This window comes from Leuresthes tenuis, unplaced genomic scaffold (genome assembly GCF_036924035.1).
Source record: "Leuresthes tenuis unplaced genomic scaffold, fLeuTen1.0.hap1 SCAF_7, whole genome shotgun sequence".
Lineage (NCBI taxonomy): Eukaryota > Metazoa > Chordata > Actinopteri > Atheriniformes > Atherinopsidae > Leuresthes > Leuresthes tenuis.
In genome coordinates, this window is record NW_027325361.1 from 30,223,541 (window position 1) to 30,250,881 (window position 27,341).

A 27,341-nucleotide genomic window follows, 5' to 3' on the forward strand; every position below is an offset into this window, starting at 1 on the left:
GATCAGACCTGGCAGGCCCAAACGTATTGTGAGGGTCTGCTTGGAGCGTTTGTCAGAATCCCCCGTCAGAAGGAGCTTTAACTCCCACCTCCGGCAGAGCTTCAACCATATTTGAGGTGGGGGACATTGAGTCCGAATGGGCCATGTTCCGTGACTCCATTGCCGAGGCAGCTGGTCGGAGTTGTGGCCGTAAGGTGGTCGGTGCCTGTCGTGGCGGCAACCCTCCAACCTGCTGGTGGACACCAGTGGTGAGGGAAGCCGTCAAGCTGAAGAAGGAGTCCTATCGGGCCTTTTTGGCCAGTGGGACCCTGGAAGAAGCTGATAGGTACCAATGGGCCAGACGGGCCACGGCTTCGGCGGTTGCTGAGGCAAAAACTCGGGCCTGGGAGGAGTTCGGTGAGACCATGGAGAACGATTTCCGGACGGCCTCGAAAAGATTCTGGTCCACCATCTGGCGTCTCAGGGGGGGGGGAAGCGGCTCACAGTCAACACTGTTTACAGTGGGGACGGGGCTTTGCTGACCTCAACTAGGGATGTTGTGAGTCGGTGGGGGGAGTACTTCGAGGAACTCCTCAATCCTACCAACACGTGCTCGGAAGAGGCAGAGTCGGAGAGCTTGGAGACGGGGCCTCCCATTTCTGGGGCTGAGGTTGCCGAGGTGGTTAAAAAGCTCCTCGGTGGCAAGGCCCCGGGGGTGGATGAGGTCCGTCCTGAGTTTTTCAAGGCTCTGGATGTTGTAGGGCTGTCTTGGCTGACACGCCTCTGCAGTATCGCGTGGACATCGGGGACAGTGCCTCTGGACTGGCAGATTGGGGTGGTGGTCCCCCTCTTTAAAAAGGGGGACCGGAGGGTGTGTTCCAACTATAGGGGTATCACACTCCTCAGCCTCCCTGGTAAGGTCTATTCGGGGGTATTGGAGAGGAGGATCCGTCAGATAATCGAGCCTCGGATTCAGAAGATGCAGTGTGGCTTTCGTCCCGGCCGTGGAACAGTGGACCAGCTCTATACCCTCGGCAGGATCCTGGAGGGTGCATGGGAGTTCGCCCAACCAGTCTACATGTGTTTTGTGGACTTGGAGAAAGCGTTCGACCGTGTCCCTCGTAGAGTCCTGTGGGGGGTGCTCCGGGAATATGGAGTGCCGGACCCCTTGATAGGGGCCGTTCGGTCTCTGTATGACCGGTGCCAGAGTTTGGTCCGCATTGCCGGCAGTAAGTCGGATACGTTTCCGGTGAGAGTTGGACTCCGTCAGGGCTGCCCTTTGTCACCGATTCTGTTCCTAACTTTTATGGACAGAATTTCTAGGCGGAGCCAGGGCGTTGAGGGTGTCCCATTTGGCGACCTCAGAATCGGGTCTCTGCTTTTTGCAGATGATGTGGTTCTGTTAGCGTCGTCAGGCCGTGACCTTCAGCTCTCACTGGAGTGATTCGCAGCCGAGTGTGAAGCGGCTGGGATGAGAATCAGCACCTCCAAATCCGAGACTATGGTTCTCAGCCGGAAAAGGGTGAAATGCTCTCTCCGGGTCGGGAATGAGATCCTTCCCCAAGAGGAGGAGTTCAAGTATCTCGGGGTCTTGTTCACGAGTGACGGACGAATGGAGCGGGAGATTGACGGGCCGATCGGTGCGGCGCCTGCAGTGTTGCAGGCTCTGCACCGACCCGTCGTTGTGAAGAGGGAGCTGAGCCAGAAGGCGAAGCTCTCTACTTACTGGTCAATCTACGTTCCCATCCTCACCTATGGTCACGAGTTGTGGGTAGTGACCGAAAGAACAAGATCGCGAATACAAGCGGCCGAAATGGGTTTCCTCCGCAGGGTGTCTGGGCTCTCCCTTAGAGATAGGGTGAGAAGCTCAGTCATCCGGGAGGGGCTCGGAGTAGAACCGCTGCTCCTCCGCATTGAGAGGAGTCAGATGAGGTGGCTCGGGCATCTGGTTAGGATGCCCCCTGGGCGCCTCCCTGGGGAGGTGTTCCGGGCACGTCCCACTGGGAGGAGACCCCGGGGGAGACCCAGGACACGTTGGAGAGACTATGTCTCTCGGCTGGCCTGGGAACGCCTCGGGGTCCCCCCGGAAGAGCTGGAGGAAGTGGCCGGGGACAGAGACGTCTGGGTTTCTCTGCTCAAGCTGCTGCCCCCGCAACCCGACCCCCGGATAAGCGGCAGATGATGGATGGATGGATGGATATATCCTCCACCAACCAGACTTACAACCCCCGACTAGGGTAGCAGAATTTCTAAGCATCTGTACCCCAAAACTACTATCAAAAATATATAAATTATTGTCTAAGATAGATGACACAATGTCTCTTCCATCCTCAAAATGGGAGGCAGATTTATCCATCAGTTCTGGTCATAGCTTCTAACCACAAATATGTTTGAACACCTTCATAAAGACTCGAAATCCTAATTTACAGCTCATACAATACAAAATCCTTCATAGAACACACTATACAGGACAAAGGGTGTTCAGGATGGGTCTAACACACTCAAACATCTGCTCACATTGCACAGATAACACACCTGATGATTATGCACACGCTTTGTGGTTTTCTGCGCCTGTCCAGAAGTTCTGGCTTGAAGTCTGTGAGGACCTATCAACATGGCTAAAGTGTAGCATCCCTGCATGCCCCACACTGTGCATACTGGGTGACTTAGACAACATCAACATGGAAATTAACCAAGCACACATGGTTGTCACAGTGTTATGTATCGCAAATAAAACTATTCTCATGAACTGGAAAGCGAAGAACAATCTGTGTATTAACCAGTTTAGAAATTTTCTTTTAGATTATATTAGCATGGAAACAATGTCTGCCTCCTCAAAACATCAATTGGCTGAATTTCATTCTCTCTGGTCCCCTCTGATTAGTTTTATCACATAGTGGTGGTGGTGGGTTGCTGGGTGATGGTGGGTCTCAGGCCCGGGCTGCTGCGACTGGTGTGACCGGGTGGTTTGTTTGTTTGTTTTTTGATGTTGTTTGTTTGTTTTTTGTAGAGGTCCTCCTGGGTGGGGTTGGGTTGAGTGGGGTGGGGCGGGATGGGTACCTTCTGGGGGTACAGTAGCTCCCGGAATATGGTCGCTGCAGGCCCCGAGCCTGGTGGACATCAGGCCCTCCTGCCCATTGTTGGCTCCCAGGTAGCGGGGATGCCTATTGCAGCCAGTCCCTGGCTGCCCTCTCTGGGGGAGAGTAGCTCTCCCGGTATATATCCCCATACCCCTCTCCCTTCTGGCTCCTGTACACAGCACACACTCACACATGAAGGGTTTTGGGGGCGTGTGTGTTCGGTGGGGTGTAGTGGATGGGGCCACGTAGGTGGTCCCCTTTGGTTGCACTCTGCAGTTCCCTGCCCCTGTTTTAATTACACCTTAGAAATTACTACTTATCAAACACACTCACACAGACACATTAGGTCTTGGGGAGTGGTTACACTGAGTGGCATCTGGTGGGCGGGGCTCTTTGGGTATGTAGGCTGCCCAGAGTGCCGCGCTCCCAGTTCTACAAGTTTGGCTGCCCCTCAATTTTAATTGCTCACTATTAGAAAATATTGAAGAGCCAGAAGGGTGAGGGGAGGGGTCTTCTTCGCACACCCCTGCTTCCTGGTGTCTGCTCGGGGCAGGAGGGGCCAGGAGGATTAATTAATTGTTCTGCTGGTTCGGGGTCTGTGGTGGCTGGGGGGTTGCTGGCCTCCTGGTGTGCCCGCTGCACTACACCCCAGCAGAGTCGAGGGAGGTAGGATGTGTGGATGTGTGGATGTATGGGACGTGAAAGTGTGTGTGGTAATGATTGGGCCTGGATCTGGGACTTGCTGTCGCCTGGCCTGCCTGTGTTTCTCCCGATGGGGCATCAGCGTTGCCTCTCCCCACTGCTCGCGACTTCACCCACCTGTGGGCACGTCTTGACTCCCAGGGCACTTGGCCAGGGGCGCTGGGGCAGGCGCTGACCCACTTTGTGGCTGTCTGGGGCGCTTGGCCCTCCTGGGTATTGGGTGGGGCCTCTGCCGGGGGGTTTGGGGGCGCTCGGGCTCCTGGGGCCCAGGTCCAGTGCACGGCCCATGTCTGGGCGGCTGGGGCCTGGCGGGGTCGGTGGGCTGTTACCCCTGGTTCCCGGAGTGCCTCTGCCCTATGCTTATGGGGGCTCTTTCCGGGGGCTTCCTCTGCAGTCTTCTGGGTGGATGCGTGGTTGCCCCTGCGGTGGGCTGCCTGGTCTGTGCTCTGTGGGGGCTGCTGGTGGCCTGGGTCTTGTGGCCCTCTCTGCCTGCTTCTGATTGCTTGGGGGGGGGGGCTGTGGATTGTGGCCCTGTACGCTTATACACTCATAACTAAGCACGGTTATCATGTAGGTCCTGTGCCATGGGTGTTGCATGTTCTCACACACACACACACACATTCATTAGTCCAGTAGCATGGTCACTAAGCAGTTGATGTATTATCATGTCGTCTCAGGTCATCTATATCCACAGCTGTGTTGTATGCGATTGCCGCTTCTTGTGCTTGTTTTTGTTTGTTTGTGTGTTTGTTTTTTCTCTGCTTGTCTGCTTTCAGGTGCTCCTGGTGGTGCTAAGGCTGGATTCCCCTCAGAGGCCATGGATTGTTGTCTGTTTTGTTTTTTACAGGTGTAGCAGCTGGTTGTCTGGTTTTTGTTTCTATTTTTGTTCTGTTTCCTCTTCTTTCCTCTTCTTCTTTCCTTGTCCCCCGGTCCGGTTCAGTTCAGTTCATGTCATATATTGTAAACAGAAATAAATAAATGGGCATCAAGGGGAGCTTTACATTTATAAAACTTCCCTTGGCAAAATCTGTTTGGCACCAAAGGTATTCAGACTACAATTCTTCTGACATAATGCTGAACAGGACAAGGGGAAAAAAAAAAAAAAAGTAAAGAAGACAGTTCTGCCGAAAGTCAGGGACTAGACCTGTTCTAAGTTCTATACTTTTTAAAAGGGGCGTGTTTATCAACTATGGAATTAGAAGATTTACAAAAATGGTCAAGTGCTAGATCTTCATCTGGGATTTTAACAGTGTCATATAACTATTCAACAGATCAGTTAAAAAAAAGCCTGCTCATGGAGATATTTCAGGATCTGGATACCAAGCGTGGACCTAATGTTTTCATTTTTGCAATTCTGATACAGGCTATTGAGCAGTGATAACTAACACCAAGTTCAGATACTGCGGATTTTCTACCTTTGATTTGTTAAGATTGAGCCAATCAGGGACAACCTTGAAGGATCTCTTTGGTTTTGTAGGATCAGTAATTACCTGAGAAAGGTTGATATTGGTACACACCTTTTTTAAATGATCAGAGGCAGAGTTCAACTTGTTTAAATTAAAATTGCCACACAGAGATTGGGTTTAGGCCACATGCACACAGAATGACATCAACAAATATAAGAAATATTACACATTTACACATAGATTTTTGAATATATGTAGAGGAATGATACTTTGAAATGTGCTCATTGCGGAGTTATGATCAGTTGAGTAATGAAGGTTGAACTATTCTGGGAAAGAGGTTCTATTCCCAGCATCATGATGGACACTCCTGATATAGACGGTTTCGCTAACGCATTGGAATTGTTTTACTATTTTCATATGCATGTGCAATGAAGAATTGCTTGCTGCTGATAAATGCAAAGAAGAACAGCTTACACATAGATGCTCACATATAGGCTGCTGAATGCAATGAAGACCTGCTTATCAAGTAAAGTTCAATGTCAATGTGTAATATTCAATTAGGATTTGCAAAACAGTGAAGTTAAACAATGAATGGGTCCATAGTCGGATGAGGAATACAGGAATATTTACCTGGGTGTACGTTCAAACAGAGATGAGAAAATTGCGATAAATAATTGTTTGTTTGTTTGTTAGTATGTATAGGAATGTTATGTGTATAAACTGTGTTGAGTTATAGTTACTCAGTAGTGTCTCAGTGAAACAACCGACGGGGGAAGCCTTGCGGTGACAACAAAAGCAGTGTTTTACTGATCAGTCAAGTTGCTCCAGTGTACTCCATACAAACTGGTTGGCTACTGAAGGGATAGAAAATGGGGAATACTTGTTTTAAAGCAAACAAGGAATTAGATGGGAAAAATACATGTTTTAACGGGACCTAGACAATATTAAATACTCAGACAGATGGGAGAAGAAGTGTAGTTTTGTAGGAAATCACAAAATTATTACATAGAATTAGTGAAATCAATTGAAGAATGCCTTTCTGAAGAGCTGTTTACCACAGATGAGCAGCTTTGCGACCAAGCACATTGTAGATCGCTTTACTGCCAAAATGATCTAATTTAATGGATTGGTTTAGACATGCATAACAGCATTTTAAGAACAAAGAGAGAAACAAAAAGGGACAACGCTTCATGGTGGAAGGTGATGTATAAATAACTGTGTATATGATGAAGGGGGTGGCAACACCCATTCCGAAATCCCGCCATTCCGACATCCCGCTATTCCGACATCCCACCATTCCGACATACCACCATTCCGACATACCACCATTCCGACATGCAAACGTCCCACCATTCCGACATCCCACCATTGCGACATCCCGCTTTTCTGACGTTCAAATGTCCCACCATTCCGACAAGGCTTTCCGTATAAGGAAATGTGTGTTACTCAACAGGTGAGTCCCTTCTTTCTGTTCATGCAATTTATATGTTTAACACATGTTTATAGACAACTGGAGGAGGAGAAGCAGTCCGCGGTGGTTTTCAATCACACACTCCAATGCCACTTGTTTTAACTTCCGAAAATTTAGTCCAGGAAAAAAAGGCTTACAAACATGGACCAAAACGGCTCCATAACACGCACAAGAATCCAAAAGAAACGAAAGTTAACTAAAAGAAAGCAAATAAACAGTATGAAGTGGTCAAAATTGGTTTTACGCATGCCTATGTGCGTCTGGCACATGCGTCTTCGGGCTCTCCCACGTTGGTTTGTGGATGAAAGCTATATGTTCAGCTGTAATGTCATGTAAAAACTATCTCTACATGACATTTACTCCCAGGTGTGACCACTTAGGTCCTTAAGATATCAACAGGCTGGACATTCACACCTACTTGCAGCCGAACACCACCTCTCCCGCTTTTGATGATGTATGGACCGGCATTCTTACCTTTTCTAATACATTTTTCAGCAATTATGGTCGGAGATTCACACTTACTCACAGCCGAACAACTCCGCTCCCACATTTGATGGTATATATTCGGGCATTCGAAACTTTTCTTACCAGCTTTTTACAAACCATGGTTGAACTTTCACACCTTCTTGTAGCCGAACAACTCCACTCCCGCTATTGATTGTGTACAGTCAGGTATTTTAACCCTTTCTTACCCGCTTTTTACCAACTATGGTCGGACATTCACATCGTCTTACAGCGGAACACCTCCGCTCCCGCTTTTGATGGTGTATAGTCAGGCATTTGAACCTTTTCTTACCCGCTTTTTACAAACTATGGTCGGACATTCAAACCTTCTTGTAGCCGAAAACCTCCGCTCCCTCTTTTGATCATACATTGTCGGGCATTCGCACCTTTTCTTACCCGTTTTTTACAAACCATGGTCGGACATTCACACATTCTTGTAGCCAAACACATCCGCTCCCGCTATTGATTGTGTACAGTCGGGTATTTTAACCTTTTCTTACCCGTTTTTACCAACTATGGTCGGACATTCACACCTTCTTACAGCGGAACACCTCCGCTGCCTCTTTTGATGGTGTATGTTTGGGCATTCGAACCTTTTCTTACCCGCTTTTTACAAACTATGCTCGGACATTCAAACCTTGTAGCCGAACACATCCACTCCTGCTTTTGATGATGTATGGTTGGGCATTCAAACCTACTTGTTGCCCGCTTTTCATTAATTTTGGGTGGACATTCACACCTTGTCACAGCCAAACACCTCCGCTCCCTGTTTTGATCATGTATGGTTGGACATTCACACCTTTTCTCACCCGCTTTTTGCCAACTATGGTCGGCTGTTCACAGCTTCCTCTCCACCATACTTGTATGGTGGGATATTCACACCCACTTGCATCCGAAGACCTTTTGTTGATATTTAGTCGGTCATTCGCAGCTTACCCGCTTTTGGCAAACTATGGCCTTCATGCAGCCAAACACCTCTGATCTCGCTTTTGATGATGTAAGGTTGGGCATTCAGACCTTGCTTCACCTGCTTTTCACCAAATATAGTCGGACATTCACACCTTCTTGCAGCCGAACACTTCCGCTCCACCTTTTAGTATTCTATCACACCTTTTTTTTCACCGCATTTTATAGATTATGGTTGGAAATTCTCAACCACTCTCATCCGAAGACCTCTCTTCCAGCTTTTGTTAATATATTTGAACTTTAGTCGGACATTCACACCTTCTTGCAGCTGAACCACCTCCGCTCCCTGTTTTGATCATGTATGGTCTGGCAATACTACCTTTTCTTACCCGTTTGTTAGTAATTATGGCTGGACATTCACACCTACTTGCAGCCGAACACCACCTCTCCCGCTTTTGATGATGTATGGACCGGCATTCTTACCTTTTCTAACACATTTTTCAGCAATTATGGTGGGAGATTCACACTTACTCACAGCCGAAATACTCCGCTCCCGCATTTGATAGTGTATAGTCGGGCATTCTCACCCTTTCTCATCAGCTTTTTGCAAATTATGATCTGACATTCACACCTGCTTTTGATAATGTATGGTTGGGCATTCGCTCCTTTTCTTACCCATTTTTCAGTAATTATGGGTGGACATTCACACCTTCTTGCAGCTGAACACCTCCTCTCCCACTATTGATTGTGTACAGTCGGGTATTTTAACCTTTTCTTACCCGCTTTTTACCAAATATGGTCGGACATTCACACCGTCTTACAGCGGAACACCTCTGCTCCCGCTTTTGATGGTGTATAGTCAGGCGCTTGAACCTTTTCTTACCCGCTTTTTACAAACTATGGTCGGACATTCAAACCTTCTTGTAGCCGAAAACCTCCGCTCCCTCTTTTGATTATACATTGTTGGGCATTCGCACCTTATTTACAAACTATAGTCAGACATTCACACCTTGCAGCTGAGCCACCTCAGCTCCCTGTTTTGATAGTGTATGTTCGGGCATTCGAACCTATTCTTACCCCCTTTTTACAAACTATGCTCGGAGATTCACACCTACTCACAGCCGAACAACTCCGCTCCCGCATTTGATGATGTATTGTCCGGCGATGTATAGTCTCTTCTAACACATTTTTCAGCAATTATGGTCGGACATTCACACCTACTCACAGCCAAACACTTCCGCTCCTGCATTTGATGGTGTATAGCCGGGCATTCTCACCCTTTCTCATCAGCTTTTTGCAAATTATGATCTGACATTCACACCTACTTGCAGTCGAACAGCTCTCTTCCCGCTTTTGATTATGTTTGGTTGGATATTCGAACCTTTTCTTAACTGCTTTTTACAAACTTTGGTCGGACGTTCACACCTTCTTGCAGCCGAACACATCCACTTCCACTTTTGATGGTATATATTCGGGCATTCGAACCTTTTCTTACCCGCTTTTTACAAACCGTGGTCGGACTTTCACACCTTCTTGTAGCCAAACAACTCCGCTCCCGCTATTGATTGTGTACAGTCGGGTATTTTAACCTTTTCTTACCCGCTTTTTACCAACTATGGTCGGACATTTACACCTTCTTACAGCGGAACACCTCCGCTCCCTCTTTTGATGGTCTATGTTCGGGCATTCGAACCTTTTCTTACCCGCTTTTTACAAACTATGGTCGGACATTCAAACCTTCTTGTAGCCGAACACATCCACTCCTGCTTTTGATGATGTATGGTTGGGCATTTTCACCTTTTCTTACCCATTTTTCAGTAATTATGGGTGGACATTCACACCTTCTTGCAGCTGAACAACTCCTCTCCCGCTTATGATCATGTGCGGTTTGATATTCGAAAATTTTCTTTCATGTTTTAAAGCAATTATTGATGGACATTCAAATCTTCTTGTAGCCGAACACATCCACTCCTGCTTTTGATGATGTATGGTTTGGCATTCGCACCTATTTTTTACCAATTTTTCAGGAATTTTGGGTGGGCATTCAGACCTTCTTGCAGCCGAAAACCTCTGCTCCCTCTTTTGATCATACATTGTCGGGCATTCGCACCTTATCTTACCCGCTTTTTACAAACTATAGTCAGACATTCACACCTTGCAGCTGAACCACCTCCGCTCCCTGTTTTGATCATGTATGGTCTGGCAATACTACCTTTTCTTACCCGTTTGTGAGTAATCATGGCTTGGACATTCACACCTACTTGCAGTCGAACAGCTCTGCTCCCGCTTTTGATTATGTTTGGTTGGATATTCGAACCTTTTCTTAACTGCTTTTTACAAACTTTGGTCGGACGTTCACACCTTCTTGCAGCCGAACACCTCCGCTTCCGCTTTTGATGGTATATATTCGAGCATTCGAACCTTTTCTTACCAGCTTTTTACAAACCATGGTTGGACTTTCACACCTTCCTGTAGCCGAACAACTCCGCTCCCCCTATTTATTGTGTACATTCGGGTATTTTAACCTTTTCTTACCCGCTTTTTATCAACTATGGTCGGACATTCACACCGTCTTACAGCGGAACACCTCCGCTCCCTCTTTTGATGGTGTATAGTCAGGCATTTGAACCTTTTCTTACCCGCTTTTTACAAACTATGGTCGGACATTCAAACCTTCTTGTAGCCAAAAACCTCCGCTCCCTCTTTTGATCATACATTGTCGGGCATTCGCACCTTATCTTACCCGCTTTTTACAAACTATAGTCAGACATTCACACCTTGGTGCTGAACCACCTCAGCTCCCTGTTTTGATCATGTATGGTCTGGCAATACTACCTTTTCTTACCCGTTTGTGAGTAATTATGGCTGGACATTCACACCTACTTGCAGTCAAACAGCTCTGCTCCCGCTTTTGATTATGTTTGGTTGGATATTCGAACCTTTTCTTAACTGCTTTTTACAAACTTTGGTCGGACGTTCACACCTTCTTGCAGCCGAACACCTCCGCTTCCGCTTTTGATGGTATATATTCGGGCATTCGAACCTTTTCTTAGCAGCTTTTTACAAACCATGGTTGGACTTTCACACCTTCTTGTAGCCGAACAACTCCGCTCCCGCTATTGATTGTGTACAGTCGGGTATTTTAACCTTTTCTTACCCGCTTTTTACCAACTATGGTCGGACATTCACACCGTCTTACAGCGGAACACCTCCGCTCCCGCTTTTGATGGTGTATTGTCAGGCATTTGAACCTTTTCTTACCCGCTTTTTACAAACTATGGTCGGACATTCAAACCTTCTTGTAGCCAAAAACCTCCGCTCCCTCTTTTGATCATACATTGTCGGGCATTCGCACATTTTCTTACCCGTTTTTTACAAACCATGGTCGGACTTTCAAACCTTCTTGTAGCCCAACACATCCACTCCTGCTTTTGATGATGTATGTTTGGGCATTCGCACCTTTTCTTACCAATTTTTCAGTAATTATGGGTGGACATTCACACCTTCTTGCAGCTGAACACCTCCTCTCCCGCTTATGATGGTGTATAGTCGGGCTTTCAAGCCTTTTCTTACCCGGTTTTTACAAATTATAGTTGGACATTCAGACCTTCTTACAGCCGAAAACCTCCACTCCCTCTTTTGATCATACATTGTCGGGCATTAGCACCTTTTCTTACCCGCTTTTTACAATCCATAGTCGGACTTTCACATTTTTTAGTAGCCGAACAACTCCGCTCCCGCTATTGATTGTGTACAGTCGGGTATTTTAACCTTTTCTTACCCGCTTTTTACCAACTATGGTCGGACATTCACACCTTCTTACAGCGGAACACCTCCGCTCCCTCTTTTGATGGTGTATGTTCGGGCAGTCAAACCTTTTCTTACCTGCTTTTTACAAACTATGGTCAGACATTCAACCCTTCTTGGAGCCGAACACATCCACTCCTGCTTTTGATTATGTATAGTTAGGCATTCGCACCTTTTCTTACCCATTTTTCAGTAATTATGGGTGTACATTCACACCTTCTTGCAGCCGAACACCTCCGCTCCCTCTTTTGATCATACATTTTCGGGCATTCGCACCTTTTCTTACCCGCTTTTTACAAACCATGGTCGGACTTTCACACCTTTTAGTAGCCGAACAACTCCGCACCCGCTACTGATTGTGTACAGTCGGGTACTTTAACCTTTTCTTACCCGTTTTTTACCAACTATGGTCGGACATTCACACCTTCTTACAGCGGAACACCTCCGCTCCCTCCTTTGATGGTGTATGTTCGGGCATTCGAACCTTTTCTTACCCGCTTTTTACAAACTATGGTCAGACGTTCAAACCTTCTTGTAGCCGGACATATCCACTCCTGCTTTTGATGATGTATGGTTGGGCATTCGAACCTACTTGTTGCCCGCTTTTCATTAATTATGGGTGGACATTCACACCTTGTCTCAGCCAAACACCTCCGCTCCCTGTTTTGATCATGTATGGTTTGACATTCGCACCTTTGCTTACCTTCTTTTTATACTGATTGCTCAAGATTAAGTTGTTCTTTCTCAAACTACAAAATTTTTTTAATTGTTGAAACTTGATTTGAAGTGGATAAATAAGGAAGACAAACAGTTTTAAGTCAGGCTGATAGCAATTAATTTTATAGCAAAATCTGTATTTCGTCATTTGTCGAGAGATGCTTATTGCTGAAGAAGTTCTTTCTCATTCTACAAAGTACAACGTTGTTTATCATTGAAACTTGATTAGACATGAATAAATATGAAGGACAAAGCAGTCTTAACTTGGTTTGAGTTAAGGAATTCGTTTTATAGGAGAATCCGAATTCGTGCATAACTCGTAAAATAGAGCTTATTTTCGGATTCCTAAAGAATGAGTCTGGTTCTTTCTCATAATACAAAGTTTGTTGTTTATTGTTGAAACTTCATCAGACCGTTAGATATAGTCGGACTCACCTCGACGCACGGCTTGGGATCTGGAACCAGTACTCTTGAGAGGGGTTGGACTCTCTTCCACTCTGGAGTTGCCCGTGGTGAGAGGCGCAGAGCAGGTGTGGGCATACATATTGCCCCCCGGCTGTGTGCCAGTACATTGGGGTTTACCCCAGTGAACGAGAGGGTAGCCTCCCTCCGCCTTGGGTGGGGGGACGAGTCCTGACTGTTGTTTGTGCCTATGCGCCAAACAGCAGTTCAGAGTACCTACCCTTTTTGGAGTCTCTGGGGGAGGCACTGGAGAATGCTCCTACCGGAGACTCCCTCATTCTGCTGGGGGACTTCAATGCTCACGTGGGCAATGACAGTGAGACCTGGAGGGGTGTGATTGGGAGGAACGGCCCCCCCGATCTGAATCAGAGTGGTGTTATGTTGTTGGAATTCTGTGCCAGTCATAGACTGTCCATAACGAACACCATGTTCAGGCATAAGGGTGTCCATATGTGCACTTGGCACCAGGACACCCTTGGCCGCAGTTCGATGATCGACTTTGTGGTTATATCATCGGACTTGCGGCCGTATGTCCTGGACACTCGGGTGAAGAGAGGGGCGGAGCTGTCAACTGATCACCACCTGGTGGTGAGTTGGCTCCGCTGGTGGGGGAGGATGCCGATCAGACCTGGCAGGCCCAAACGTATTGTGAGGGTCTGCTGGGAGCGTTTGTCAGAATCCCCCGTCAGAAGGAGCTTTAACTCCCACCTCCGGCAGAGCTTCAACCATATTTGAGGTGGGGGACATTGAATGTTCCGTGACTCCATTGCCGAGGCAGCTGGTCGGAGTTGTGGCCGTAAGGTGGTCGGTGCCTGTCGTGGCGGCAACCCTCGAACCTGCTGGTGGACACCAGTGGTGAGGGAAGCCGTCAAGCTGAAGAAGGAGTCCTATCGGGCCTTTTTGGCCAGTGGGACCCTGGAAGAAGCTGATAGGTACCGACGGGCCAGACGGGCCGCGGCTTCGGCGGTTGCTGAGGCAAAAACTCGGGCCTGGGAGGAGTTCGGTGAGACCATGGAGAACGATTTCCGGACGGCCTCGAAAAGATTCTGGTCCACCATCCGGCGTCTCAGGGGGGGGAAGCGGCTCACAGTCAACACTGTTTACAGTGCGGACGGGGCTTTGCTGATCTCAACTAGGGATGTTGTGAGTCGGTGGGGGGAGTACTTCGAGGAACTCCTCAATCCTACCAACACGTGCTCGGAAGAGGCAGAGTCGGAGAGCTCGGAGACGGGGCCTCCCATTTCTGGGGCTGAGGTTGCCGAGGTGGTTAAAAAGCTCCTCGGTGGCAAGGCCCCGGGGGTGGATGAGGTCCGTCCTGAGTTTCTCAAGGCTCTGGATGTTGTAGGGCTGTATTGGCTGACACGCCTCTGCAGTATCGCATGGACATGGGGGACAGTGCCTCTGGACTGGCAGATTGGGGTGGTGGGCCCCCTCTTTAAAAAGGGGGACCGGAGGGTGTGTTCCAACTATAGGGGTATCACACTCCTCAGCCTCCCTGGTAAGGTCTATTCGGGGGTATTGGAGAGGAGGATCCGTCGGATAATCGAGCCTCGGATTCAGGAGATGCAGTGTGGCTTTCGTCCTGGCCGTGGAACAGTGGACCAGCTCTATACCCTCGGCAGGATCCTGGAGGGTGCATGGGAGTTCGCCCAACCAGTCTACATGTGTTTTGTGGACTTGGAGAAAGCGTTCGACCGTGTCCCTCGTGGAGTCCTGTGGGGGGTGCTCCGGGAATATGGAGTGCCGGACCCCTTGATAGGGGCCGTTCGGTCTCTGTATGACCGGTGCCAGAGTTTGGTCCGCATTGCCGGCAGTAAGTCGGATAGAGAGTTGGACTCCGTCAGGGCTGCCCTTTGTCACCGATTCTGTTCCTAACTTTTATGGACAGAATTTCTAGGCGGAGCCAGGGCGTTGAGGGTGTCCCATTTGGCGACCTCAGAATCGGGTCTCTGCTTTTTGCAGATGATGTGGTTCTGTTAGCGTCGTCAGGCCGTGACCTTCAGCTCTCACTGGAGTGATTCGCAGCCGAGTGTGAAGCGGCTGGGATGAGAATCAGCACCTCCAAATTTGAGACTATGGTTCTCAGCCGGAAAAGGGTGGAATACTCTCTCCGGGTCGGGAATGAGATCCTTCCCCAAGAGGAGGAGTTCAAGTATCTCGGGGTCTTGTTCACGAGTGACGGACGAATGGAGCGGGAGATTGACGGGCGGATCGGTGCGGCGCCTGCAGTGTTGCAGGCTCTGCACCGACCCGTCGTTGTGAAGAGGGAGCTGAGCCAGAAGGCGAAGCTCTCTACTTACTGGTCAATCTACATTCCCATCCTCACCTATGGTCACGAGTTGTGGGTAGTGACCGAAAGAACAAGATCGCGAATACAAGCGGCCGAAATGGGTTTCCTCCGCAGGGTGTCTGGGCTCTCCCTTAGAGATAGGGTGAGAAGCTCAGTCATCCGGGAGGGGCTCGGAGTAGAACCGCTGCTCCTCCGCATTGAGAGGAGTCAGATGAGGTGGCTCGGGCATCTGGTTAGGATGCCCCCTGGGCGCCTCCCTGGGGAGGTGTTCCGGGCACGTCCCACTGGGAGGAGACCCCGGGGGAGACCCAGGACACGTTGGAGAGACTATGTCTCTCGGCTGGCCTGGGAATGCCTCGGGGTCCCCCCGGAAGAGCTGGAGGAAGTGGCCGGGGACAGAGACGTCTGGGTTTCTCTGCTAAAGCTGCTGCCCCCGCGACCCGACCCCCGGATAAGCGGCAGATGATGGATGGATGGATGGATATATCCTCCACCAACCAGACTTACAACCCCCGACTAGGGTAGCAGAATTTCTAAGCAGCTGTACCCCAAAACTACTATCAAAAATATATAAATTATTGTCTAAGATAGATGACACAATGTCTCTTCCATCCTCAAAATGGGAGGCAGATTTATCCATCAGTTCTGGTCATAGCTTCTAACCACAAATATGTTTGAACACCTTCATAAAGACTCGAAATCCTAATTTACAGCTCATACAATACAAAATCCTTCATAGAACACACTATACAGGACAAAGGATGTTCAGGATGGGTCTAATACACTCAAACATCTGCTCACATTGCACAGATAACACACCTGATGATTATGCACACGCTTTGTGGTTTTCTGCGCCTGTCCAGAAGTTCTGGCTTGAAGTCTGTGAGGACCTATCAACATGGCTAAAGTGTAGCATCCCTGCATGCCCCACACTGTGCATACTGGGTGACTTAGACAACATCAACATGGAAATTAACTCAGCACACATGGTTGTCACAGTGTTATGTATCGCAAAGAAAACTATTCTCATGAACTGGAAAGCGAAGAACAATCTGTGTATTAACCAGTTTAGAAATTTTCTTTTAGATTATATTAGCATGGAAACAATGTCTGCCTCCTCAAAACATCAATTGGCTGAATTTCATTCTCTCTGGTCCCCTCTGATTAGTTTTATCACATAGTGGTGGTGGTGGGTTGCTGGGTGATGGTGGGTCTCAGGCCCGGGCTGCTGCGACTGGTGTGACCGGGTGGTTTGTTTGTTTGTTTTTTGTAGAGGTCCTCCTGGGTGGGGTTGGGTTGAGTGGGGTGGGGCGGGATGGGTACCTTCTGGGGGTACAGTAGCTCCCGGAATATGGTCGCTGCAGGCCCCGAGCCTGGTGGACATCAGGCCCTCCTGCCCATTGTTGGCTCCCAGGTAGCGGGGATGCCTATTGCAGCCAGTCCCTGGCTGCCCTCTCTGGGGGAGAGTAGCTCCCCCGGTATATATCCCCATACCCCTCTCCCTTCTGGCTCCTGTACACAGCACACACTCACACATGAAGGGTTTTGGGGGCGTGTGTGTTCGGTGGGGTGTAGTGGATGGGGCCACGTAGGTGGTCCCCTTTGGTTGCACTCTGCAGTACCCTGCCCCTGTTTTAATTACACCTTAGACATTACTACTTATCAAACACACTCACACACACACATTAGGTCTTGGGGGGTGGTTACACTGAGTGGCATCTGGTGGGCGGGGCTCTTTGGGTATGTAGGCTGCCCAGAGTGCCGCGCTCCCAGTTCTACAAGTTTGGCTGCCCCTCAATTTTAATTGCTCACTATTAGAAAATATTGAAGAGCCAGAAGGGTGAGGGGAGGGGTCTTCTTCACACACCCCTGCTTCCTGGTGTCTGCTCGGGGCAGGAGGGGCCAGGAGGATTAATTAATTGTTCTGCTGGTTCGGGGTCTGTGGTGGCTGCGGGGTTGCTGGCCTCCTGGTGTGCCCGCTGCACTACACCCCAGCAGAGTCGAGGGAGGTAGGATGTGTGGATGTGTGGATGTATGGGACGTGAAAGTGTGTGTGGTAATGATTGGGCCTGGATCTGGGACTTGCTGTCGCCTGGCCTGCCTGTGTTTCTCCCGATGGGGCATCAGCGTTGCCTCTCCCCACTGCTCGCGACTTCACCCACCTGTGGGCACGTCTTGACTCCCAGGGCACTTGGCCAGGGGCGCTGGGGCAGGCGCTGACCCACTTTGTGGCTGTCTGGGGCGCTTGGCCCTCCTGGGTATTGGGTGGGGCCTCTGCCGGGGGGTTTGGGGGCGCTCGGGCTCCTGGGGCCCAGGTCCAGTGCACGGCCCATGTCTGGGCGGCTGGGGCCTGGCGGGGTAGGTGGGCTGTTGCCCCTGGTTCCCGGAGTGCCTCTGCCCTATGCTTATGGGGGCTCTTTCCGGGGGCTTCCTCTGCAGTCTTCTGGGTGGATGCGTGGTTGCCCCTGCGGTGGGCTGCCTGGGTTCTGTGCTCTGTGGGGGCTGCTGGTGGCCTGGGTCTTGTGGCCCTCTCTGCCTGCTTCTGATTGCTTGGGGGGGAGCTGTGGATTGTGGCCCTGTACGCTTATACACTCATAACTAAGCACGGTTATCATGTAGGTCCTGTGCCATGGGTGTTGCATGTTCTCACACACACACACACACATTCATTAGTCCAGTAGCATGGTCACTAAGCAGTTGATGTATTATCATGTCGTCTCAGGTCATCTATATCCACAGCTGTGTTGTATGCGATTGCCGCTTCTTGTGCTTGTTTTTGTTTGTTTGTGTGTTTGTTTTTTCTCTGCTTGTCTGCTTTCAGGTGCTCCTGGTGGCGCTAAGGCTGGATTCCCCTCATAGGCCATGGATTGTTGTCTGTTTTGTTTTTTACAGGTGTAGCAGCTGGTTGTCTGGTTTTTGTTTCTATTTTTGTTCTGTTTCCTCTTCTTTCCTCTTCTTCTTTCCTTGTCCCCCGGTCCGGTTCAGTTCAGTTCATGTCATATATTGTAAACAGAAATAAATAAATGGGCATCAAGGGGAGCTTTACATTTATAAAACTTCCCTTGGCAAAACAAATCTGTTTGGCATCAAAGGTATTCAGACTACAATTCTTCTGACATAATGCTGAACAGGACAAGGGGAAAAAAAAGTAAAGAAGACAGTTCTGCCGAAAGCCAGGGATAGACCTGTTCTAAGTTCTATACTTTTTAAAAGGGGCGTGTTTATCAACTATGGAATTAGAAGATTTACAAAAATGGTCAAGTGCTAGATCTTCATCTGGGATTTTAACAGTGTCATATAACTATTCAACAGATCAGTTAAAAAAAAGCCTGCTCATGGAGATGTTTCAGGATCTGGATACCATGTTTTCATTTTTGCAATTCTGATACAGGCTATTGAGCAGTGATAACTAACACCAAGTTCAGATACTGCGGATTTTCTACCTTTGATTTGTTAAGATTGAGCCAATCAGGGACAACCTTGAAGGATCTCTTTGGTTTTGTAGGATCAGTAATTACCTGAGAAAGGTTGATATTGGTACACACCTTTTTTAAATGATCAGAGGCAGAGTTCAACTTGTTTAAATTAAAATTGCCATGGGTTTAGGCCACATGCACACAGAATGACATCAACAAATATAAGAAATATTAAACATTTACACATAGATTTTTGAATATATGTAGAGGAATGATACTTTGAAATGTGCTCATTGCGGAGTTATGATCAGTTGAGTAATGAAGGTTGAACTATTCTGGGAAAGAGGTTCCATTCCCAGCATCATGATGGACACTCCTGATATAGAAGGTTTCGCTAACGCATAGGAATTGTTTTACTATTTTCATATGCATGTGCAATGAAGAATTGCTTGCTGCTGATAAATGCAAAGAAGAACAGCTTACACATAGATGCTCACATATAGGCTGCTGAATGCAATGAAGACCTGCTTATCAAGTAAAGTTCAATGTCAATGTGTAATATTCAATTAGGATTTGCAAAACAGTGAAGTTAAACAATGAATGGGTCCATAGTCGGTATGAGAAGACTACAGGAATATTTACCTGGGTGTACGTTCAAACAGAGATGAGAAAATTGCGATAAATAATTGTTTGTTTGTTTGTTAGTATGTATAGGAATGTTATGTGTATAAACTGTGTTGAGTTATAGTTACTCAGTAGTGTCTCAGTGAAACAACCGACGGGGGAAGCCTTGCGGTGACAACAAAAGCAGTGTTTTACTGATCAGTCAAGTTGCTCCAGTGTACTCCATACAAACTGGTTGGCTACTGAAGGGATAGAAAATGGGGAATACTTGTTTTAAAGCAAACAAGGAATTAGATGGGAAAAATACATGTTTTAACGGGACCCAGACAATATTAAATACTCAGACAGATGGGAGAAGAAGTGTAGTTTTGTAGGAAATCACAAAATTATTACATAGAATTAGTGAAATCAATTGAAGAATGCCTTTCTGAAGAGCTGTTTACCACAGATGAGCAGCTTTGCGACCAAGCACATTGTAGATCGCTTTACTGCCAAAATGATCTAATTTAATGGATTGGTTTAGACATGCATAACAGCATTTTAAGAACAAAGAGAGAAACAAAAAGGGACAACGCTTCATGGTGGAAGGTGATGTATAAATAACTGTGTATATGATGAAGGGGGTGGCAACACCCATTCCGAAATCCCGCCATTCCGACATCCCGCTATTCCGACATCCCACCATTCCGACATACCACCATTCCGACATACCACCATTCCGACATGCAAACGTCCCACCATTCCGACATCCCACCATTGCGACATCCCGCTATTCTGACGTTCAAATGTCCCACCATTCCGACAAGGCTTTCCGTATAAGGAAATGTGTTCTTTCTGTTCATGCAATTTATATGTTTAACATGTTTATAGACAAGCGTTATTAAAAACACAAAGTCTCGGCAACTGGAGGAGGAGAAGCAGTCCGCGGTGGTTTTCAATCACACACTCCAATGCCACTTGTTTCAACTTCCGAAAATTTAATCCAGGAAAAAAAGGCTTACAAACATGGACCAAAACGGCTCCATAACACGCACAAGAATCCAAAAGAAACGAAAGTTAACTAAAAGAAAGCAAATAAACAGTATGAAGTGGTCAAAATTGGTTTTACGCATGCCTATGTGCGTCTGGCACATGCGTCTTCGGGCTCTCCCACGTTGGTTTGTGGATGAAAGCTATATGTTCAGCTGTAATGTCATGTAAAAACAATCTCTACATGACATTTAGTCCCAGGTGTGACCAGTTAGGTCCTTAAGATATCAACAGGCTGTATAAAGCTACAACCGTTGCGGCTGTGTGTTTGTGCCAAATGCGCAAAACCCATCCGCGCTTCCCAAAATTGGAGTGAGTACTCATAAATCACGTGAATAACATGAATAAACGTTTTTACTGCATTTTGTTGTGTTTTATACTTTCTATGCTGTCATTTCTATCTTCTCCTATTGGTAAGGCAAGGCAGAGTGCTCGCAACTGTGTCCTGTGCAGTAGCCGTGATATCTGTAATTGCAATTATTACTTTTGCATATGATGAAAGCGTGCAAAAGACGCATGGGCTCTGTGGAGAGCTCCGCTCCAGCTGGCTGCTGTGACAGCTCACTGACACTGTATTTCTGCTTAATCAGTTTCAGTCTCGCCAGAGTTACATTAATATCTGTATTTTTATATTTGAAATTCAGGGGATTTTGATAATAGATTATTAAAGTTTGTTTGCGAGGCTGTGGCCTCTGCATGTGCAAAGCTTGTGCACCAAACTTTAGGGCGTATTTGCGCCGGCATATCATTAGTGCAAAATGTTTTGGGTAAAAAATAGGCTATTAAAAGGAACTGTCGGAATGGCGGTATGTTAAAAAAAACAAAGAACATACCGCCATTCCGACCATAGGAGGAAAAAAGTGTCGGAATGGTGGGACGTTTGATAAAAAATTAAGTGTCGCCATTCCGACAATTGGAGACCCATGTCGGAATGGCGAGATGTCGGAATGGCAGCATGTAACCATGATGAAGGAGAGACCATTTGAGCAGCACAGCCATTTCGCAGCACAGGGATAGCAATCCAAGTTAAACGATCTCCCACGTGGTATCACCTATCACATTGTGTCAAGGCATCAAAAGAAGAAAAAATCACCAAACTCAAGGACAAAAAGACAAAGACTCCGGTGAACGAAGACAGAGGACTGACAAACCAGAAATACAAAAGGATTCTCGATATCAAGATCCAGAAGAAGAGGCTAACAATGCCACGAACACTTACGATGCTGGGAATGATGCCAGCAATGAACAGAGAAGAAGATTCAGTGTCATCAATCTGCATTACGTGCCTCTAATGAGGGGGTGAATATAGAATCCTCAACGATTACAACGTCTCTGGGAACTGTGACAACAACAAGGTTTAAACCATTTTGATATATATTGTAACCTATTGTCTAAGGAATAGTGCTGAAAATGAGGTAAATCTAATCCACCACTGTCCTTGGTCTTCTGTAGGGTTTTTAAACTAATACGTGGTGGTTTGTTTTTCCACAGAAATTTGGAGATGCATGAATCTAGTGACTTAAACCAAGTAGCAGATGGTTTTATGGGGATCATTGAGAACAAATAGTTACCTTTTGGTAGTATCATCATTTTAATGGATGTAACTCTCCCCATAAGTGATATAGGTAAGGACTTCCAACGAGAGATCGTCCTCTACTGTCTTTAATAATTGCACATAATTTAGCTTTGTTAGCTCTGAGAGCCTGGAGGAAATGTTTATGCCTAAATATCTAATATTTCCTGACTGTAAAGTGATCGCAGGTATATTATGGACCCTACAGTTAATGGGCAGAACTGTGGTCTTAGACCAGTTGATAGAGTAGTCAGAAAGTGCTGAGAATTTATTAATGAGTGTGATCGTGTGACTGAGAGACGTCTGTGAGTTCTGAAGGAAAAGTAATACATCATCAGCATAAAGACTTATTTTATGCTCAATATTTTGGGATTAATTACTCACAAACGGGTAAGAAAAGGTAGTATTGCCAGACCATACATGATCAAAACAGGGAGCGGACGTGGTTCAGCTGCAAGGTGTGAATGTCTGACTATAGTTTGTAAATAGCGGGTAAGATAAGGTGCGAATGCCCGACAATGTATGATCAAAAGAGGGAGCGGAGGGTTTTGGCTACAAGAAGGTTTGAATGTCCGACCATAGTTTGTAAAAAGCGGGCAAGAAAAGGTTCGAATGCCCGAACATAGACCATCAAAAGAGGGAGCGGAGGTGTTCCGCTGTAAGAAGGTGTAAATGTCCGACCATAGTTGGTAAAAAGCGGGTAAGAAAAGGTTAAAATACCCGACTGTACACAATCAATAGCGGGAGCGGAGTTGTTTGGCTACAAGAAGGTGTGAAAGTCCGACCACGGTTTGTAAAAAGCGGGTAAGAAAAGGTTCGAATGCCCGAATATATACCATCAAAAGTGGAAGTGGATGTGTTCGGCTGCAAGAAGATGTGAACGTCCGACCAAAGTTTGTAAAAAGCAGTTAAGAAAAGGTTCGAATATCCAACCAAACATAATCAAAAGCGGGAGCAGAGCTGTTCGACTGCAAGTAGGTGTGAATGTCAGATCATAATTTGCAAAAAGCTGATGAGAAAGGGTGAGAATATCCGGCTATACACCATCAAATGTGGGAGCGGAAGTGTTCGGCTGTGAGTAGGTGTGAATGTCCGACCATAATTGCTGAAAAATGTGTTAGAAGAGACTAGAATGCCGGACAAGACATCATCAAATGCGGGAGCGGAGTTGTTCGGCTGTGAGTAGGTGTGAATCTCCGAGCATAGTTTGTAAAAAGGGGGTAAGAATAGGTTCGAATGCCCGAACATACACTATCAAAACAGGGAGCTGAGGTGGCTCAGCTGCAAGGTGTGAATGTCTGACTATAGTTTGTAAATAAGGTGTGAATGCCCAACAATGTATAACCAAAAGAGGGAGCGGAGGTTTTCGGCTACAAGAAGGTTTGAATGTCCGACCATAGTTTGTAAAAAGCGGGTAAGAAAAGGTTCAAATGCCTGACTATACACCATCAAAAGCGGGAGCAGAGGTGTTCCGCTGTAAGACGGTGTGAATGTCCGACCATATTTGGTAAAAAGCGGGTAAGAAAAGGTTAAAATACCCGACTGTACACAATCAATAGCGGGAGAGGAGGTGTTCAGCTGCAAGAAGGTGTGAATGTCCACCCATAATTACTGAAAAATGGGTAAGAAAAGGTGCGAATGCCAAACCATACATTATCAAAAGCAGGTGTGAATGTCAGATCATAATTTGCAAAAAGCTGATGAGAAAGGGTGAGAATGCCCGAATATACACCATCAAATGCGGGAGCGGAGTTGTTCGGCTGTGAGTAAGTGTGAATCTCCGACCATAATTGCTGAAAAATGTGTTAGAAAAGGTAAGAATGCCGGTCCATACATCATCAAAAGCGGGAGAGGTGGTGTTCGGCTGCAAGTAGGTGTGAATGTCCAGCCATAATTACTAACAAACGGGTAAGAAAAGGTAGTATTGCCAGACCATACATGATCAAAACAGGGAGCGGAGGTGGTTCAGCTGCAAGAAGGTGTGAATGTCCGACTAAAGTTCAAATATATTAACAAAAGCGGGAGGAGAGGTCTTCGGATGAGAGTGTTTGAGAATTTCCAACCATAATCTATAAAATGCGGTGAAAAAAAAGGTGTGATAGAACACTAAAAGGTGGAGCGGAAGTGTTCGGCTGCAAGAAGGTGTGAATGTCCGACTATATTTGGTGAAAAGCAGGTGAAGCAAGGTCTGAATGCCCAACCTTACATCATCAAAAGCGAGATCAGAGCTGTTTGGCTGCATGAAGGCCATAGTTTGCCAAAAGCGGGTAAGCTGCGAATGACCGACTAAATATCAACAAAAGGTCTTCGGATGCAAGTGGGTGTGAATATCCCACCATACAAGTATGGTGGAGAGGAAGCTGTGAACAGCCGACCATAGTTTGCAAAAAGCGGGTGAGAAAAGGTGCGAATGTCCAACCATACATGATCAAAACAGGGAGCGGAGGTGTTTGGCTGTGACAAGGTGTGAATGTCCACCCAAAATTAATGAAAAGCGGGCAAAAAGTAGGTTTGAATGCCCAACCATACATCATCAAAAGCAGGAGTGGATGTGTTCGGCTACAAGAAGGTTTGAATGTCCGAGCATAGTTTGTAAAAAGCAGGTAAGATAAGGTTCGAATGCCCAAACATACACCATCAAAAGAGGGAGCGGAGGTGTTCCGCTGTAAGAAGGTGTGAATGTCCGACCATAGTTGGTAAAAAACGGGTAAGAAAAGGTTAAAATACCCGACTGTACACAATCAATAGCGGGAGCGGATGTGTTTGGCTACAAGAATGTGTGACAGTCCGACCATGGTTTGTAAAAAACGGGTAAGAAAAGGTGCGAATGCCCGACAATGTATGATCAAAAGAGGGAGCGGAGGTTTTCGGCTACAAGAAGGTTTGAATGTCCAACCATAGTTTGTAAAAAGCGGGTAAGAAAAGGTTCAAATGCCTGACTATACACCATCAAAAGCGGGAGCGGAGGTGTTCGGCTACAAGAAGGTGTGAAAGTTCAACCATGGTTTGTAAAAAGCTGCTAAGAAAAGGTTCGAATGCCCGAATATATACCATCAAAAGCGGAAGCGGAGGTGTTCGGCTGCAAGAAGGTGTGAACGTCCGACCAAAGTTTGCAAAAAGCAGTTAAGAAAAGGTTCGAATGCCCGAATATATACCATCAAAAGCGGGAGCAGAGCTGTTCGACTGCAAGTAGGTGTGAATGTCCAGCCATAATTACTCACAAACGGGTAAGAAAAGGTAGTATTGCCAGACCATACATGATCAAAACAGGGAGCTGAGGTGGTTCAGCTGCAAGGTGTGAATGTCTGACTATAGTTTGTAAAAAGCGGGTAAGACAAGGTGCGAATGCCCGACAATGTATGATCAAAAGAGGGAGTGGAGGTCTTCGGCTGCAAGGTCTGAATGTCTAACCATAATTTCTAAAAACCGGGTAAGAAAAGGCTCGAAAGCCCGACTATACACAATCAAAAGCGGGAGCGGGAGGTTTTCAGCTGCAAATCCTTCACTCAAACCAAGTGAAAACTGCTTTGTCCTTCATATTTATCAATGTCTAGATCGACTTCAACAAAGAACAACATTGTACTTTGCAGTAAAGAAAGAGCAAATCAAAAGTTTTAGGAATCCGAGGATAAGCTTATTTTCATGAGTTCTGCACGATTATTGATTTTACTATGAATGAATGCCTTCACTCAAACTATGTTAAAACTGCTTTGTCCTTCATATTTATCAATGTCTAGATTGACTTCAACAAAGAACAACACTGGATTTTGCAGTAGAAGAAAGAGCAACACTGAAGGATCAGTAATCCGAGAAAAAGCTTATTTTCATACGTTCTGCATGATTTGGGATTTTATGTATAAAATGAATTCCTTCACTCAAACCAAGTGAAAACTGCTTTGTCCTTCATATTTATCAATGTCTAGATCGACTTCAACAAAGAACAACATTGTATTTTGCAGTAGAAGAAAAAGCAACACTTGAAGGAACAGGAATCCGAGAATAAGCTTATTTTCATACGTTCTGCATGATTTGGGATTTTATGTATAAAATGAATTCCTTTACTCAAACTATGTTAAAACTGCTTTGTCCTTCATATTTATCAATGTCTAGATTGACTTCAATAAAGAACAACATTGTATTTTGCAGTAGAAGAAATAGCAACACTGAAGGATCAGGAATCCGAAAACACGCTTATTTTCATACGTTCTGCTTGATTTGGGATTTTGCTATAAAATTAATTCCTTCACTCAAACAAAGTGGAAACTGCTTTGTCCTTCATATTTATCAATGTCTATATCGATTTCAACAAAGAACAAGGCTGTATTTTGCAGTATAGGAAAGAGCAACACTGGAGGATCAGGAATCCGAGAATAAGCTTACTTTCATGAGTCCTGCACGATTTCGGATTTTCCTATAAAATGAATTGCTTTGCTCAAACCAAGTTAAAATTGCTTTGTCCTTCATAGTTATCCATGTCTAAAATGTATCAAGCATAAAGTTCCTCATATTACCCTGAATGAGAAAGAAGCATCCCTTTGGTTGAGCAATACGTTCCTTTTGCGGAGTTATGCATGATTTCGGATTTTGCTATAAAATTCATTCCTTCACACCTTTTTTTTTCACCGCATTTTATAGATTATGGTTGGAAATTTCAACCACTCTCATCCGAAGACCTCTCCTCCCGCTTTTGTTAATATATTTGAACTTTAGTTGGACATTCACCCCTTTTTGCAGCTAAACCACCTCCGCTCCCTGTTTTGATCATGTATGGTCTGGCAATACTACATTTTCTTACCCGTTTGTGAGTAATTATGGCTGGATATTCACACCTACTTGCAGCTGAACACAATCTCTCTCGCTTTTAATTATGTTTGGATATTCGAACCTTTTCTTTACTGCTTTTTGCCAACTTTGGTCGGACGTTCACACCTTCTTGCAGCCGAACACCTCCGCTTCCGCTTTTGATGGTATATATTTGGGCATTCGAACCTTTTCTTACCAGCTTTTTACAAACGATGGTTGGACTTTCACACCTTCTTGTAGCCGAACAACTCCGCTCCCGCTATTGATTGTGTACAGTCGGGTATTTTAACCTTTTCTTACCCGCTTTTTACCAACTATGGTCGGACATTCACACCGTCTTACAGCGGAACACCTCCGCTCCCGCTTTTGATGGTGTATAGTCAGGCATTTGAACCATTTCTTACCCGCTTTTTACAAACTATGGTCGGACATTCAAACCTTCTTGTAGCCGAAAACCTCTGCTCCCTCTTTTGATTATACATTGTCGGGCATTCGCACCTTATCTTACCCGCTTTTTACAAACTATAGTCAGACATTCACACCTTGCAGCTGAACCACCTCAGCTCCCTGTT